Here is an 18,619-nt window from a genome sequence, read left to right on the forward strand (position 1 = left end):
TTATGTTTTCATTACCATATGTCTTGTCTCTTCAATGGATATGCCAGTTTCTTAAGAGTAGAGTGTCAACATACATTGGATGAGCAATACATGTATTTTGATTTATTAGTTTAGAATAGTCTCAGTCTTCAGAGACTGACAGAGTCAAACTTGGAGTTGAAGACTCAAGAACAGTGGAAATGTTTAGAGTTCTCTTGACTAAAGTAAGGTGCTTTCCAGATTTGTCAGACTCTGAGAGCATCAGAAATGTCTTAAGTGGACCTGAGATTCCAGAGTCTCAACTTGTGCCCAAACTGCCCATCACCCTCTTGTCCCCTTTGCACCCATACTTCTGAAAGAGGCAGCTTGCTTTTTCATCTTATAGGAAACAGTCTCAGAAAACAGCTGCATTCAAGTGTGGCATCCTAATGGTACATATTACTCTTGGTCTTTGGCAGGAGATGTCCTTGGCTCCCAGAATAACTTTAACCACAGGGTTAAGATTTCCCACAGTTGAAGAGTACTGAAAGAATAAAATGCATGAGAGCTGCTAGACATTTAATCCCACTGTATTTAACAGTTCTGGCTTTTTTACAGTCACATTAGTGATGCAGCCAAATCTTAACCTCTGAAGATCCAGGATGATGGGGACTCATGTAGAGACCTGTGACTTTGAGAGACGTTTTGGTCAGTGATGAAGTGTGGTCACGTGCAAGATCACTGAGTCCAGTCTTTTAATTTGATTCATAAAATACAGCTATAGATAGTACTATCCCATACTTGGTCTATTCCAACACATCAACCCTCAGTATTAACTGAAGCAAGACTTAGAATCAATGAATATCTTTAGAGTTTTTGGTTTCCTACTCCTAGATTACTTTCAGACACATACCTCTATCTCTTCTTGGATATTTGGTGACTTACATTCTTTTTCCCTATAGTAAGCCTAAAGTGTCAGTCATTGCCCTATGTGCTTCTGAACCCATTATCAACAAGTCTGTGTGAGTTTAAAATCTTATTTATACATTTTTAAATCTGTATGGATTTATCCTTTTCCTTATCATTAGAAATATTCCTTGTACTATACCTATTTGCATTTTTTAATTTTCAATTCGGTGGGTATGCATTGTGGTGATGGTTAAGTGGATACACAGATTTGTCAAAACTCACTGACTTGTACACCCAAAATGTTTGTAGTATATTATAGGTAAGTTATACCTTAATAAAAAGTTGCTTTAAGAAGTGGAGGTAAGCCTATCTTAAGTTGGCTGACCTGTCAAGGACCACAAGATTGTTTGCTTTTGACAGTCAGCCCACCTGTCACCCAGGTGGGGGCTGTGCACATCCTGATTTGGCAATGAGGTACAGAATTTTACAAAACAGACCTCAACTTGAGAAACCTTAGCATCAACTGGATGTGAACAAACCTCAGGTCAAACATTTGCAATGTGCAATTGTTAACAAAATCATGTACTAGTTTATGATAATAGAATTATTTTAGTTTATAATGTGAATTCTATATCGCATGTAACAATTATAGTTCAACCACTTTATTTCATTTAAGCAAGGCAATTAAATATAAATCACGTGTTTTACTGAGGATGATAAAAATTATCAAAATAATTTATTATTATAATATATGAATCCCCACATTCTCACCATTGTACGTACCAGTGTTTGAAATTCAAATTATATTTCTACATAGAGACAAAGTCTCAGTCAAAAAGATTCCTAACTATTAGAACTCTGATTGAAATCTCTGTTTCCTGGTCTGTGCCATTCTCACTGGTGTTGGCCATCCCAGAGGCTGCCCAGGGCCAGTTTGGAGCCAAAGCATCTGTGAGGCACCTCTGGTGCCTGTGCTGACCTTCTTGGGGAGCACCTGCCACCCACTAGTTGATTTGCTAAATGCATTGAATCTGGTATTATCCCCCTCCAGGCTTCTCAAAGACTTCTTGTCCACATTCTATGTGGTTGCTCACTTCTGCAAGGTGAGCCCCAACTGTCTGCCAATTGTGGTTTATCTTCCCACTTTCCTTTCCTAATTCTCCTACCCAGCTTGTTCCGAAACTGCCAATACCCCAACTGATCCCCTACTTAAAACAATCCATCATCTTTCTAATTATGTTGCTTACAGGTATTTTCTTGTAAAATACAATGCCAGTACTGTTGTCTATCGGCCATGCAGATGTGAATGAATTACCTAACCTCACTGGTGATTGATTATATTAGCTGTTTCTCTAAGGTTCTTGTGAGGATGAAATGAATTGATCTTTATAAAGCAGTTAGAATGGTGCCTGGCACCTAGGAAGTGGTGTGTAAGTGTGTGCTGCTATTATCTGTGTCAGAGAGCAAAGACAAAACATACAGCTCCTCCCTGGGATGACGAACAAAAAACGGGTTTCATTAGGTAATCTCTTGATGACTATCTGAGGTTGGCCACGTGAAGGTTTTGGAAGTCCTTCAGAGACACAAGGGAGGAGGTGACTTTGGAGGGTAGGGCCCTAGAGAAGGGATGCAGGAAGGAGGTGATGCCACAGGAGAGAGAGGGGGCATAAAAGTTTTGTGATTTTGTTTAAGGTCTTAACTTCAGTTATTTATTTTTTTTAATTTTTTTTTTATTTTGGGGGGGAGGAAGGCAGGAAGGAAGGGAATAAGGACAGTAGGGAGGAAGGAAGGGATGAAGGAAGGAAGGAAGGGAGGAAGCGGGGAGGGAGGGAGGGAGGGAGGGAGGGAGGGAAGGAAGGGAAGAAAGGAAATCAAGCAATGAAAGAGACATTGCCGACCTGGATCTAGAGGTTTACAAGTTGATTTCTTCTTTTTTTGAGAGAAGGAAGAAAAAAAAAAAAAGTAAAGGAGAGGAAGAAAGAGGAAGAGAAAGAGGGAGAGTAAATGGAAATATTGCTTTATTTTGAAAAAAATTGGGTATTAATAATGGCCAATCAATGTTTCATTTAAACTAATGGGTGGGTGTGATGTGGTATTGACAAGAATGTATATTTTCTGTATTTGAAGTGGAGAGCTCTATGAATATTTATTAAGTTTACTTGTTCTGGATCTGAGTTTGAGTCCTTGATATCCTTATTAATTTTCTGTCTCATTGAATCTAAGTCTCCTATCTGGGTGTTAGGATCATTAGCTCTTGTTGTTGCATTGATCCTTTTACCACTATATCTTTGTTGCTTTAAAATCTATTTTATCTGACACAACAATTGCAACTCCTGCTTTTTATTTATTTATTATTTATTTTTGCTCTCCATTTGGTTGGTAAATCTTTCTCCATCCCTTTGTTTTGAGTCTTTGTGTATCCTTGCATGTGAAACAGGTCTGGATGTAACATGCCGTTGGGTTTTGGCTGTGTCTTTTGATTGGGAATTCAGTCAATTTAAATTTAGGGTTACTGCCATTTGATGTTGACTGGCTGTTTTATCCATTCGTTGGTGTAAATTCTTCTTTATGTTGGTGCTCTTTACTTTTTGGTGTATTTTTAGAAAGGCTAATACTGGTTTCTTTCTGTGTGTAATGCTTCTTTCAGAAGCTCTTGTAAAGCAGGCCTGGTGGTAATAAAATCTCTGAGTTCTTGCTTGTTCATAAAAGATTTTATTTTTCCTTCAGTTGTGAAGCTTAGTTTGGCTGGATATGAAATTCTGGGCTGAAGGTTCTGTTCTTTGAGGATGTTGAATATTGGCCCCCACTCTCTTCTGGCCTGTAGAGTTTCTGCCGAGAGATCTGCTGTAAGTCTGATAGGCTTCTCTTTGTGGGTAATCTGACCTTTCTCTCTGGCTGCCCTTAGTATCCTCTCCTTCGTTTCAACCCTGGTGAATCTAACGATTATGTGCCTTGGGGTTGCTCTTCTTGAGGAATATCTTTGTGGTGTTCTCTGTATTACCTGCGGTTGAATGTTCACCTGCTTTGCTAGTTTAGGAAAATTTTCCTGAATAATATCCTGAAGGGTATTTTCCAGCTTGGATTCATTCTCTCCGTAGCATTCAGGTACACCTATCAAACGTAAATTTGGTCTTTTCACATAGTCCCACATTTCTTGGAGACTTTGCTCATTCCTTTTTATCCTTTTTTCTCTAATCTTTTCTTCACGTTTTATTTCATTAAGTTGGACTTTGACCTCTGATATCCCTTCTTCTGCTTGAACAATTCGAGTGTTTAAACCTGTGCATACTTCTCGGAGTTCCTGTATTGTATTCTTCAGTTCCATTAATTCACTCATACTCCTCTCTAAGTTGTCTATTCTCAATAGGATTTCATCAAACCTTTTTTCAAAGTTCCTAGTTTCTTTACGTTGGGCTACAACATGTTCTTTTAACTCACCGAAGTTTGTTATTATCCATTCCTTGAAGAGTGATTCTGTCATCAGGATGCGCTCGTTCTCCATCAAGCCTTGATCCATTGTTGATGTGGAACTGTGATCATCTTTAGAGGGAGAGGCGTTCTGACTTTGAGTATTCTCAGCTTTTTTACACTGGTTTCTTCCCGTCATTGTAAATTTATCCTCCTGTCGTCTTTGAAATTACCAACTTTCAGATTAGGTCTCTTGAGTGGACGTCCAGGTTGTTCGTTCCCAGGGCCAGAGCAGCGGCGTTAAAACTGATGGTGCTTTTCTGCCCTGGATTCTCCTGTCGGGCTTCCTTCTTGTGTCCATAGTAGGCGACTCTGCCTTCCTGGGGCTCCAAACCTCGGTCAGAAGGGGCACCGGTCCCGTTTACTCTGTGCCGAGCGCTGCCGCGTCCAGGTGCCGGCGGAACCGCTGCGCCGACCACGAGAGTCGCGCTGGCGACTCGTGTTTTTCCACCACTGGGGGATCTTCTGCTCCGTGAGTGACCAGACTTTGTCTGAAAGTGTGGCGTCCTCTAGTTCTCCGCGCCTTCCCTGAGAGCTGCAATCCCGGGATATTAGCGATCGGCCATCTTGGATCGTTCTCCAACTTCAGTTATTTCTTATGTGCCACTAAGACAAATTTGTTCTTGTCACCTTCTGTCTTTGGGCTAAAGAGTTCTGATGTTACCTCTGCTTTTATTAAAATTTCTTCTCACCAAATTCTGTCCTTGGCCCTGAAGAGCAGGTCCCCAACCTGGGCCTGATCTATGACCACAACAGCAAGAAGATGTTATAGGAAGGAAATAAAGGAACCAGGCTTTGGTTTGTATAAACAGTCATGTGTGATATATTAAAATGCAAATTGAGCCCTCAATGAAAAACCACAGCACAAGATATCCTGGGGAAAGGGAGGCCAGTGCTGGGAGCAAACTGCTGTGTCATATTTATTGCATCTTTAGAGGAGGATGCATATATCAGGGTGTCACTTAGCTAGTGAGTTGTGGGGTATGACTCATGATGCTTCTCGGCTACCAGCAGTCCCTGCAGGAAAGAAAAGTAAAGGCAAGTTTCTGTGGGCAAAGATACTTAGATACAATTCAATGAACTGCTGTTTAATAATGACCATCTGGGTGGAGCTTGGACTTTGGCACTGAAGAGAAGAAGCAGCAAGGTTTCTGCCCCCTTGGAGCTATCACTTTGTTGGGGATTCAAGATTTCCACATGTAAACAAGTGTCGAATGACAGAACCCAGTGGACATTTGGTAATTAGGACTCCACAGGTCCCAGGGAGAGAAATTAAGTTGAAGGTGTAGGTATATACTGCATAATGATCTTTCATCATAATGATTATCAATGATAGAACACATATTTTTATGGTACCTTTTCTATATTTAGATATATTTAGATGTACCATTACCATTGTGTTACATTTGCCTACAGTAGTCAGTACAGTAAAATACTGACTATATAGGTTTGTAGCCTGGGAGCAATAGGCTATACCATACAGCCTATGAGTGTAGGCTATACCATTTAGGTTTGTTTAGTATACTCTATAATGTTCATGACAAAATTGCTTAACAATATGTATTCCAACATTAAGTGATGCACGATTGTAGCTTAAGTGTAGAAACTTAATGTATTGGCTACATAACTGAGAAAAACAGGAATGCTTGTCCTTGGGGACTCCTGAGGTGCATACAGCCCTGTGTCTGCCTCCGCATGTGTTGTCTTCATTCTATTCTGATCACATGAGCTACTTCCATACAGTGGGAGTGGCCACTACTGCAGTTTCAGATTTGCATTCTGCCACCTTCATATCATCAAAGAGAAAGCTTCTCCTTCCAGAGAATGACCTAGATTGGAGCAGCTTGGGTCATGTGCTCATCTCTGGCCAATAACTTTAGTCAGAGGGCTGAGTTACTATGATGAACATGCTGGGGTATGTGAACACTCTTATGAACTAGAAAGTGGGTTTCTACCTCACCACAGTCGCACGGAGTGGGATAAAGACAACTCCCTACAACTGGACTATTGTCAGAGGAAGGGGCAAAGAGATCTGGGATATTTTGAAACAGCAGGTGCTCCATCTGTACTCCAGGGCTGCTTGGTAAGGACCAGAATGGAAGGATATAAAGGCTCAGCAAAGGGGCTGCACTGTGGGCTAGCTAGAGAAGGATGGCTCCCTGGGAAAAGCACGACCTGAATGGAAGGTGTTTTGGAAAGGAAACTGCACCTTCCTCTGTGCATGGAGAACAGAGGAAGAGCAGGGAACTGGGCCATGCTTGCTCCTGCGGGGTCCTCGCTGTCAACGAGTGGTGGTTATCTCACAGGGGTCCCTGCTGAAGCCACTTAGCAGCACTCATGTTAAGGGGTGGTGACCTCCAACCCCAGAACTGGGGCACTCTGGCAAAGGCAGCCTGTAACCACCCTGAGTGTAATTTGTCAGAGACATGAAGGTTAACATTTTTCTTCACAAAAACTATCTTTAATGGCCATCAGCAGTCAGGACCTCCGATTTCTGTCTCATTTGAAAGCTTTTAATGCTTTCAGAGGGATAGATGGGGTGACCTAATAGGTCTTTTCCATCTCTGATTTTCTATGATTAATGAAGTTCAATTGTGCAGAATAAAATGGTGAGTTTCTCGGTGTCATTTCAGCTGTATTCCTCTTCCCTCCCTCTTTCTTTCCTCATTTTTTTTTTTAGACAGATGATAATCATGCACATTTTCTCTTAATGCTTCAGGGAAAAAAAGGACTTTTTCTTCTGAGCCAGGCTTTGAAAATGTCAAGGTGGGTGTATTTATCTGTAGTGTAAATTGTTGCCAAATGTTGCTCCTCACTCCCCACCCCCACGATAGATTGGGTGCTTGCATTAAAGACTGTATGAACATTGAAAATGTGGAGACACTCTCTGTTTATAGAGCTTATTAGATTTTTTCCAAGTGCCTTCACAGGAGACATTTGTTTAATCATATTCTGATTTACTGTCTTCTGGGGTAGACATGAGGCCTTTCTAACCCTCTTTTGTCTGAAGGGAAACTGAGGCCCAGAGAAGTTATGGGACATGTTCTGGGCTGCTGAGCTAGGTGAGGGGAAGGCCACCTCCAGGGCTCATTAGATCCACTCTGCTCCATCTGCGATTGCAGTGCAATTTTTAAGGTATCTTATGAGGGAAATTTTAGAGGAATTCAGTGAGGCTTGTTCTCCCCTTGTCAGCCTGAAGTTTTTCCTAGGCTAAAAGTTCTGTGAAGTATGACGAAGCCAGGCCTCTGGAGAAGTGTCTTAGGAGCAGGAGGTTTTTCACTTTTATGCACTCTGCATTTGGAAGAAAGGCTGCAAGGACAGGATTTCCATGGGTTTGTGTGTTTAGCCTCTTTTCTGGTTAAAGGACATAGATTATGCTTCTCTGAATTCCTGAATATATCACTCAGTATGGAGGACAGTCAAAGTGGAGTCAGACAGAATTCCCTTTTAGGAGGAGCAAAGTCTGTCAGTTTGACAATTTTGCTGCCTCCAAGTCCTGGGACAGTTCTTCAAAGAGACCACATCTTGATCTGGAAAAAAGCAAATCAAACAATCCATCAAAATCCCCAAGTGACTGAATTTAGACTGCTTGCATATTTCCAAGATCCTGGAAATTCACAAGAGAAAAAATAATTTCCAGCATTCTCATCAGTAAAGGACCTCTAGCCTGGATTATTGCAGATTCAAGTATACAGAGCACATGCCTTGACTTCTGGCTCTCTTAAATACTTCACGTGTGCTAGATACAGCTAATAAGGGGCAGCTGGCTTACAGCCTGGCAATTTCACGTATCTCCCTAGACAAGGGTAAAAAGTCTCTTCTGGGACCATATCATGGGAAAGAGTCAGATTCTGCGCTCACAAAGTTCTTCTGTTTTGTGATTCTGGAGTCACCCCTGTTTGAGCTGTGTACTAGCAAGAGCTGATCTCCATGGCTCTGCCCTTTTCGTGGATTGGATCTTGATGGGGTTTGCAAATGTAGCAGGTGTTGCTCCTTGAAGTTCAGCAATAGGGTGGGTCTCATTTTAAGCTGGAAACAGACTCAGGTGCTTGAGGTCTAGTGAGTGGAGCCCAGGATCCATGTAAATCTTCAGTGAATACTTTCTAACTGGAAATTAGGCAGCTGGTAAAACATGAAGGCCTGGTCTAGGAAATCAGGTAAGTTGGGAGAATTTTCTTATTCATATTCTAAGGCCTAGTTCAAAGGGTAGTTCAAATCTGCTACTTTTGTAAGCCCTGCCTACAGTCTACACTTACCTCTCATCTCTGATCTATATTAGCAATAAGAATTGAGTTTCTTAGCCCAGGCACGGTCACTCATGCCTATAATCCCAGCATTTTGGGAGGCCGAGGTGGGCTGAGGTCAGAAGTTCAACACCAGCCTGGCCAAGATGGTGAAACCCCATCTCTACTAAAAATACAAAAATTAGCCAGATGTGGTGGTGCAAGCCTGTAATCTCAGCTACTCGGGAGGTTGAGGCTGGAGAATTGCTTGAACCTGGGAGGAGGAGGTTGCAGTGAGCCAAGATTGTGCCACTATACTCCAGTCTGGGTGACAGAGCAAGACTCCGTCTCAAAAAAAAAAAGACTAGAGTTTCTCAGAATGAGTTCTGTGGACCACAGGCATTGCTATGGTTTGAATGTGTCCCTTTTAAAATTCAGGTATTGCCAATTTGGTAGTATTACATGGTGGGGCCTTTAAGAGGTGAGTAGGCTATGAGGGTTCCTTTCTTGTGAAGGGGGTTGGTGCCCTTACAAGAGGATGGGATGGTGGGAGTTTATCTCTTTTCTCCCTTTTGCCTTGCATCATGTGAAGACACAGCATTTATCCTGTCCATAGGGCACAGACTTCAAGATGTCATCTTGGAAGCAGAGACTGGACCTTCACCAGACTCAAAACCTACCAGTACCTTGATCCTAAACGTCTTTCCCGGCTCCAGAACTGTGAGAAAGTAAGTTTCTGTTTTTCATAAATTATCCAGTCTCAGGTATTCTGTTATAGCAGCACAAAACAGACTAAGATGGGTGTTTGAATCAACTTGAGCTTCCTGAGACTCAAGTTAGAGTGGCAGAGCTAGAATCCTTGGAGGTGAAACTCCAGGATCTGCATTTAATCTGCCCACCTCTCCCAGGAACATTGCTGCACATCCAAGTTTGGGAATAATTGCCAGGACTTTTAAAGTTTTTTTTTTTTTTATTAAAGTTTTTTATTAAAGTTCCAAAATATATGTGCAGAACGTGTAGTTTTGTTACATAGGTATACATGTACCATGGTGGTTTGCTGCCCCTATCAACCCATCCTTTAGTTTTAAAACCACCCATGCATTAGCTATTTGTCCTGATGCTCTTTCTCCCCTTATCCCCCACTCCTGAACAACACTCCCTGGAAATTGTTGTTCTCCTCCCTGTGTCCATGTGTTCTCACTGTCACCTCCCACTTATGAGTGAGAACATGCAGTGTTTGATTTTGGTTTTCTGTTCCTGTGTGTGTTTGCTGAGAATGATGGTTTCTAGCTTCATCCATGTCCCTGCAAAGGGCATGATCTCATTCCTTTTTATGGCTGCATAGTATTCCATGGCATATATGTACCACATTTTCTTTTTCTTTTTGAGATGGAATCTCACTCTGTCACCTAGGCTGGAGTTTAGTGGTGCCATCTTCAATCACTGCAACCTCTGCCTCCTGGGCTTAAGTGATTCTCCTGCCTTAGCCTCTTGAGTAGCTGGGATTACAGGTTCCTGCCACCACACCTGGATAGTTTTTGTAGTTTTGTATTTTTGGTAAAGATGGGATTTCACCATTTTGGCCAGGCTGGTCTCAAACCCCTACCTCAAGTGATCCACCTGCCTTGACCTCCCAAAGTGCTGGGATAACAGGTGTGAGCCATTGTGTCCGGCCTCACATTTTCTTTATCCAGTCTATCACTGATGGGCATTTGGGTTGGTTTCATGTCTTTGCTATTGTAAATAGTCCTGCAATAAAAATATGTGTGCACATGTCTTTAGAGAAGAATGATTTATATGCTTTGAGTACATACTCAGTAACAGGATTGCTGGGTCAAATGATATTTTTGGTTCTAGATCCTTGAGGAATTGCAACACTGTCTTCCACAATGGTTGAACTAACTTACACTCCCACCAACAGTGTAAAAGCATTCCTATTCCTCCACAGCCTCACTAGCGTCTATTATTTCTTGACTTTTTAATGATCACTGTTCTGACTGGTATGAGATGGTATCTCATTGTGGTTTTGATTTGCATTTCTCTAATGATCAGTGATGTTGTGCTTTTTAAAAATATGTTTGTCAGCCACATACATGTCTTCTTTTAAAAAGTGTCTGTTCATTTGTTTTTCCCACTTTTCGATGTTTTATTTTTTCTTATAAATTTAAGTTCCTTGTTGATTCTGAATATTAGACCTTTGTCAGATGAGTAGATTGCAAAATTTTTCTCCCATTCTGTAGTTTGCCTATTCACTCTGATGATAGTTTCTTTTGCTGTGCAGAAGCTCTTTGGTTTAATTAGATCCCATTTGTCAATTTTAGCTTTTGTTGCAATTGCTTTTGGAATTTTGTCATGAAATCTTTGCTCATGCCTATGTCCTGAATGGTATTGCCTAGGTTTTCTTCTAGGGTTTTTGTGGTTTTGGGCTTTACATTTAAGTCTTTAATTCACCTTGAATTAATTTCTGTACAAGTTGTAAGGAAGGGTCCAGTTTCAGTTTTCTGCACATTGCTAGCCAGTTTTCCCAGCACCATTTATTAAATAGGGAATCCTTTCCTGATTGCTTGTTTTTGTCAGGTTTGTTGAAGATCAGATGGTTGTAGATGTGTAGTATTATTTCTGAGGTCTCTGTTCTGTTCTCTTGGTCTGCATGTCTGTTTTGGTGCAAGTACCATGCTGTTTTGGCTACCGTAGCCTTATAGTGTAGCTTGAAGTCAGGAAGCATGATGCATCCAGCTTTGTTCTTTTTGCTTAAAATTGTTTTGGCTATACAGGCTCTTTGTTGGTTATATATTAAATGTAAAGTAGTTTTTTCTAATTTTGTGAAGAACGTCAATGGCAGTTTGATGGGAATAGGATTGAATCTATAAAGTACTTTGGGTATTATGGCCATTTTCACAATATTGTTTCTTCCTATCCATGAGGATGGAATATTTTTCCATTTGTTTGTATATTCTCTTATTTCCTTGAGCAGTGGTTTGTAGTTCTCCTTGAAGAGGTCCTTCACTTCCCTTGTTAGCTGTATTTCTAGGTAATTTATTCTGTTTGTAGCAATTGTGAATGGAGTTCATCCATGACTCGGCTCTCTGCATGTCTATTGTTTGTGTGTAGGAATTGTGACTTTGGCACATTGATTTTGTATCCTAAGACTTTGCTGAAGTTGCTTATCAGCTTAAGGAGTTTGGGACTGAGATGATGCAGTTTTCTAAACATAGAATTCTATTGTCTGCAAACAGAGACAATTTGATTTCCTCCCTTCCTATTTGAATATACTTTATTTCTTTCTCTTGCCTGATTGTCCTAACCAGAACTTCCAATACTATGCAGAATAGGAGAGGTGAGAGAGAGCATCCTTTCAAAGGAGTGCTTCCAGCTTTTGCCCATTCAGTATTGGCTGTGGGTTTGTCATAAATAACTCTTATTATTTTGAGAGATGTTTTATCAATATCTAGTTTATTGTGAGTTTTTAACATGAAGGAATGGTTGAATTTTATCAAAGGCCTTTTCTGCATCTTTTGAGATAATCAACTGGTTTCTGCTATTGGTTCTGTTTATGTAATGGATTATGTTTATTTATTTGATTTGTGTATATGTTGAACCAGCCTGCATCCCAGGGATGAAACTGACTTGATGATGGAGGATAAGCTTTTTGATGTGCCGATGGATTCGGTTTGCCAGCATTTTGTTGAAGATTTTCACACTGATATTCATCAGGAATACTAGCCTGAAGTTTTTTTGTGTGTGTATATGTCTCTGCCAGGTTTTGGTATCAGCAAAACCTGGGTGTCAATTTGAGATCTTTCTAGCTTTGTGATGTGGGCATTTAGTGCTATAAATTTTCCTCTTAACACTGTTATAGCTGTGTCCCAGAAATTCTGGTATGTTGTCTCTTTGTTCTCATTGGTTTCAAAGAAGTTCTTGATTTCTGACCTAATATCATTATTTACCCAGGAGTCATTCAGGAGCAGTTGTTTCATTTCCATGTAGTTGTGTGGCTTTGAGTGGGTTTCTTAATCCTGAGCTCTAGTTTGATTACACTGTGGTCTGAGGGACTGTTTGTTATAATTTCTGTTCTTTTTCATTTGCTAAGGAGTGTTTTACTTTCAATTGTGTGCTTGATTTTAGAATAAGTGGCATGTAGCACTGAGAAGAATGTATATTCTGTTGATTTGGGAGACCGAGGCAGGCTGAGGTCAGGTGTTCAACACCAGCCTGACCAAGATGGTGAAACCCCATCTCTACTGAAAATACAAAAATTAGCCAGGTGCAGTGGCATGTGCCTGTAATCTCAGCTACTCGTGAGGCTGAGGCAGGAGAATTGCTTGAACCTGGGAGGTGGAGGTTGCAGTGAGTCGAGATCGTGCCAATACACTCCAGCCAATTCTTTTGGGTATATGTCAGGAGTGAGATTACTCAACTATATGATAATTCTATGTTTGATGTTTTGAGGACCCACCATACTGTTTTCTACAGTAGCTGTACCATTTTATAATACCACAGCAATGCACAAGTGTTCTGTTTTCTTCGTATTATCATGAACACTTGTATTTTCTGCTATTTTGATAATAGCTATCATAATGTTTCCAGGCTTTAGGGTGCAGGTAAGGTTTAGCTCACTCCCCAGTAGGCTCCAGGCTCTTGGTGTCTCACTTACCTAAGAATGGGAGAGAGGACCACACTGGGCACAGTGTGCTCGCAAGTAAATATCGAACCTCAAAGAGTTTTTATAGAAAGTGATTTATTTAGGCAGAGAGAAAGATAGAGAAAAAAGGAGAAAGGGGGAGAGAGAAACAGCTAGCTCTCACACCGAGTGAGGAGAAAGAACAGCCACTCTCACACTGAGTGAGAAGGGTTCCCAGAGGGGGAAAACCAGAGAAAGAAAGCTCCTCTCATACTGAGTGAGAGAATCCAGAAAGATGGAATCCAGGAGAGAAAAAGCAGCTTCCACAAAGGTAGTGGAGGGGGACCCAATTATGGAATTCAAGGAGGTGTGGAAGGAGGGGACTTTTAACCTGGGAGGAATTCCCACCTTCTCCAAGCCCCCTGGCCAATGAAAAGAGTTCCTTTAAACTTCCGCCAGAGTGATTGATCTTTGATCCTTTCCCATATGGGCCAAAGTTAAACGAAGACCATTAAGTCTCCTGGATGGAGATGTGGGAGAAGGCAGGTAGGGCATATTGCTGGGAAGTTCCTGTCCTAGAAACCACACACCCTTGTGGACCCAGGAAGAGAATATATTCCCTCAATAACAGTGTGAAGTTGTGTCTCATTATGGTTTTGATTTGTATGTTTCTAATGATTAGTGATGTTGAACATCTTTTCACATGCTTATCAGGATGACTAGGAGTTTTGGTCATACACTCTGGCTCAGTGATTCTCAGCATTGGTTGCATGTTAGAATCTCGCTTGGAACTTTTAAAAAATGGTGATGACTGGGACCCAGTAAATAATTTGGAGTCTTGGAAATTGAGGTCCAGGTATCAGCATTTTTCCACAAGTGGAATTGGAGCACTCCAGGTCTCAAAATCTCAGGACCTAGATGGACTCCTAATGTATTACTTGGTATTATTCTGGATTGGATGGACATATGTTGTATCCTCTATGATAATAAGAAATATATATTTGGGCTTTGTGTCTGACATAGAGCTTATAAAACGCTTAGAATTTCCTGAGTGGTAGAGGTGATGGGAACATTTTTATTATGCATAAGAGGCCTGATATGATTTGGCTCTATGTCCCCACCAAAATCTCATGTTGAATTGTAATCCCCAGTGCTGGAGGAGGGACCTGGTGGGAGGTGATTAGATCATGGGGGGGGGGGAGGAATTTCCCCCCTGCTGTTCTCACGATAGTGAATGAGTTCTCATGAGATCTGGTTGTTTGAAAGTATGTAGCACTTCCCACTTCACTCTTTGTCTCTCTCCTGCTCTGCCATGATGAGATGTGCTTGCTTCCCCTTTACCTTCTGCCATGATTGTAAGTTTCCTGAGGCCTCCCAACCATGCTTCCTGTATAGCTTGCAAAACTGTGAGTCAATTAAACCTCTTTTATTCGTAAATTACCCCATCTCAAGTAGTTCTTTATAGCAGTGTGAGAATGGACTAATATAAGGCTTATTAAACCATACCTGAGTTAATAACAATGAGGTAACTATTGAAGGGCCCCTAGGTAATGGTCAGGATGGAGCTGATTGCCAGTTAAACCTCCTTTATTCATAAATTACCCCATCTCAGGTAGTTCTTTATAGCAGTGTGAGAATGGACTAATACAGTGCTTATTAAACCATACCTGAGTTTATGACAATGAGGTAACTATTGAAGGGCCCCTAGGTAATGGTCAGGATGGAGCTGATCGCCAGAGGAATCAATTATATGATTATAGGATTGAAACTTTTAGCTCCATTTCTTAACATGGGAATTGAGAAGGAGAGAGAGGCTAGAGGTTGAGTTCAATCACCAAAGGTCAATATTTTAATCAATCATGCCAATGTAATAGAACTTTCATAAAATCCCTAAATCATGAGCTTCTGAGTTGGTGAACACCATGAGGTTCTGAGAGGGTGGCATGTCCAGAAAGGGCATAGAAGCTCCACTTTCTTTCCTCATACTTTTCCCTATATATCTCTTCGATTTGGCTGTTTCTGATTTTTGTATCCATTATAATCTAAAAGTAAAAAGTAAAAACACTATTTTTGTTCTGTGAGCTGTTCTTGTAAATTATCAAACGTAAGAAAGGGGTTGTAGGAACCCCTAATTTATAACCAATTTGTCGGAATTACCGGTGAAAACCTGGGATTTGTACCTGGTGCCTGAAGTGGGTCAGTTTTGTGGGACTTGGCCCTTAACCTGTGGGGTCTGCACAAACTCAGAGTAGTTACTGTCAGAATTAAGTCTAATTCTAGAACACCCAGTTGGTGTCTAGAGATTTGGAAAATTGTTTGGTGTGGGGAAAAAAAATCCACACAATGTGCCAGAAGTGTTGTGATTAAAAACAGTTCATATCTTCTTTATCATAAAATTGGAATAATAATATCTACCTGGCAGAATGATTTTGAGGGTTGAATGAAATAATATAATAAAGAAGGTTACTCTGTGCAGGTGCATATCATGGAAGAAAGGGGAAGAGGCATCTGGGTTGTTCTCTGTGATTTGATAATAAACATGAGAGACATGCTCACTCTGGAACAGAGGGCAAGGCATGTTGAAAAGGACCGGGAGCAGTGGCTGTCAGCCCTGGCTACTCATTAAAGTCATCTGGGATTTTAAACTCATCTGGGGAGTTGCCTATCTCCCTGCTTCCTACAGAAGGTTCATGGTCTAGGGCTCTGGGATCAGCTGGTCTTCACCTCCCAGGCCTGATGAGGGAGAATTCACGTTCTCTGCTGTCATAGGAGGTAGGTCATTGTAGAGTCACAGGAGGCAAAGCCTGCTTCAACCTTCACAGACCTCAACTCTAATCATATCCTGAAAATAATAGGAAGGAAAAACAGTGCTGGGTGCCTTCTAAATCTCGTGGGCTTTAATGTGTGTTAGTAATAAGGCAGGTAAGTCATTGATTTAAACATATGATTTCTCACTTGATACAATGTTCCTTTAATTTCTAATTCCTATCCTGCAAGGCTGGCTCATACGATTGGGATAATAACATCATTGTGTTCTTTCATCTCTTAGTATAACAGAGAACCAAATGCATGATTTTAATAAAAAATACTAAGTTAAGGTTCTTTTCTCTGTTGCATGCATCCAGGAAGAAATTCCTTTGATATAATAAGGCAATTATTGGGTTTTAATTAAATGACTGGTGATCATGAGAGCCATGATTTTTGAAGGTTTTTTTTTTTTAACTTTAGTTAAGCTTAAAAAATCTACAGTGCTTTTTGGCAAGCACTGTAATTCATATTCAACCAATAGAGAAACTCTTTCAAATATATTTTTTGGAATGCTAATCAGCATTAATCAAGCAGAAGCGTGTTTTGAACTATCTTCTTCTGTAGCCCTATTTTTCTCCTTTCCGTGTTCAGTTTCTTTTGATTAAAAAAAAAAATCTCTGCACATGGACTTGGATCAGACAGATCCTGGGGATGGAAGCTGTGCCCAGGAATAACTCTTGGCAAAATTGGAAAATGGGCTCTGTTGGCCTTCATCAAATACAACTGAACTCTACCTCCCGCATGCTCCCTCATTCCTTGTTACCCACTCCCTGCAGACCCATAAAGCCCTAATCAGTGGTTTTCTGGTAAAACATTGCTTTTTAAAGTTCCAATTTATAGTATTTACTTTCTTCCATGGTTAAATACTTGCACAATGGCTGGTTGCGAGCTACCAACTTGAAGTCTCATTGAAGCAGGGAAGGAATATGGAAATTGAACTCCTGCAATCTGATGCAGTAGAGGCTGGCTCCTGCACATCACTGCCCCAATGCTGTTAGCTTCTCCTGCCATCTGTGTCAAAACTCGCCATCTGAACAGGATTGTGTATCAGTCCTTTACACCTTTGTGAATTCCAGCCCCTGAGCTAACTGCCTTAGGGAATGTATCTTTCCATTTTGGAAAATAAATAGGTCTTTTCATGTCAATGAGCAGGGAGAGAAAATACTCCAGGGAAGAAGAGAAAACTGCCTTCCAAAAATAGTCATGTAATGTGAAGGACGTGGGAGAAGAAGGCATGAGGGCTGGGTTTTTGTCCTGAGCCTCTTACCTGTGTGACCTTGGGCAAGGCATACATACCTCTTCTCTGGTCCTTGGATTTTGCATGAGAGGGTAAACCAACCAGCCTCCCCGAGCTCTCCCAGCCCTGATATGTTACCACTCCATGTGGCATCTGATGCCAACCATACTTAGTCAGAAAACTAGGAGGAGGGATGAAGTGTGGCAATGAGGACCTACCACATTGTTTGATTATGTTTGTCCAGCCAATGGATATTAAAAAGTGAAGAAGTATGTGAAGGAGTTAATGAGCCTCCTTCTTAAGTGACACAAACTTTGGAATAGTTTTAGCCTTTCACCAGCATTTGTTAAAGTTCAGAGCATCTATTCCTCATAATAAACTGGTATGTATTTATCATACAATTGTTACCTTATTCAGCTATAGTAAATGTCCAGTGAAGTGCATATAGGCCATTTCTGTTGCAATTTAATTACCAGCACAATTAATTAGGCAATATACTCCACCAATTTAATTTAAATGGTGTCCTGACTTTATTAAACAGTTTTGAGGAGGGATGGGTGGATCCAAAGTCCTTGATTAGGAGAGAGAGAGAAAACGATTAAGCACCACTGCTAATTATTGAGTGCCTACTATGTGCTAGTACTTTATAGAAACCACCTCTGAATCCTCACAATGACTCATTTAAAGACCCCAGATGTGGAAAATACTGACTAGAGTTCTTATGGCCAGAGGGCCAGTGACACTTGCATCTTTCCTGTCCCAGGAAGCAGGTGTGCTTGGGAACCTAAGGGACATAAGTTAGGTGTTCTGCACCTAATAGGTATCAGTGCCTCAGAGCTGCGGCCAGAAAACCCTTGCAAAGCTTCTTAGGAGTTCATTTCAATGCCAAATTTACCTGAGGGGTGATTTTAGGAACTACTGGCAAAACTCAAATTCGTGAATATTTCCCATGTGGCTAGAGAAAAGAACAGATACAATTCCATCATTAAAATTTCTGTCTCTAGCTTAAAATTCTGAGAGATGTTCAGTACACCTTCTCATAGGAAGTGTTGCATTTTCAGCTGTTGTTGATCCCTTGTACTTCAGGGAGAATGGAAGATTTCAGGAAATAGACATTGATTGGTAGGAGAAAGGAATGAAGGTAGTGGGAGATTGGGTACAGTGGGAAGAGACAAATTTCCAGACTTGGGACTTGTGCTGGGTCCTAAGTCCCTAGGACTTGTGAACGTTCTGACAGAGCTTGGCAGAATAGCTCTGAGAAGAAAGGACATGTGAGGACTAGAAAATTTGTGGTGGGAGTTTTTCAGGAGACTAATAGAATATATAAGATTTCGGATGTGATTATCAGGTATTTGAATCCTCACTTGATTGCTAAAAGTGAAGGGATTATCTTCT

The 18,619-nt window shown here is 40.9% G+C and overlaps 1 long non-coding RNA gene across 2 annotated transcripts in view; it reads left to right on the forward strand.

Annotated features, from left to right (window-relative positions):
* LOC144579051 (uncharacterized) overlaps positions 1 to 18,619 on the forward strand; it is a 507,171-nt gene that overhangs the window by 232,070 nt on the left and 256,482 nt on the right. For both annotated transcript variants that reach the window (XR_013525873.1, XR_013525875.1), the window contains exon 5: positions 9,175 to 9,286. This is a non-coding gene — a long non-coding RNA (uncharacterized LOC144579051). The remainder of the gene's footprint in view (positions 1 to 9,174; positions 9,287 to 18,619) is intronic.

The sequence above is a fragment of the Callithrix jacchus genome, chromosome 13, assembly GCF_049354715.1.
Source record: "Callithrix jacchus isolate 240 chromosome 13, calJac240_pri, whole genome shotgun sequence".
NCBI classification, from domain to species: Eukaryota; Metazoa; Chordata; class Mammalia; order Primates; family Cebidae; genus Callithrix; species Callithrix jacchus.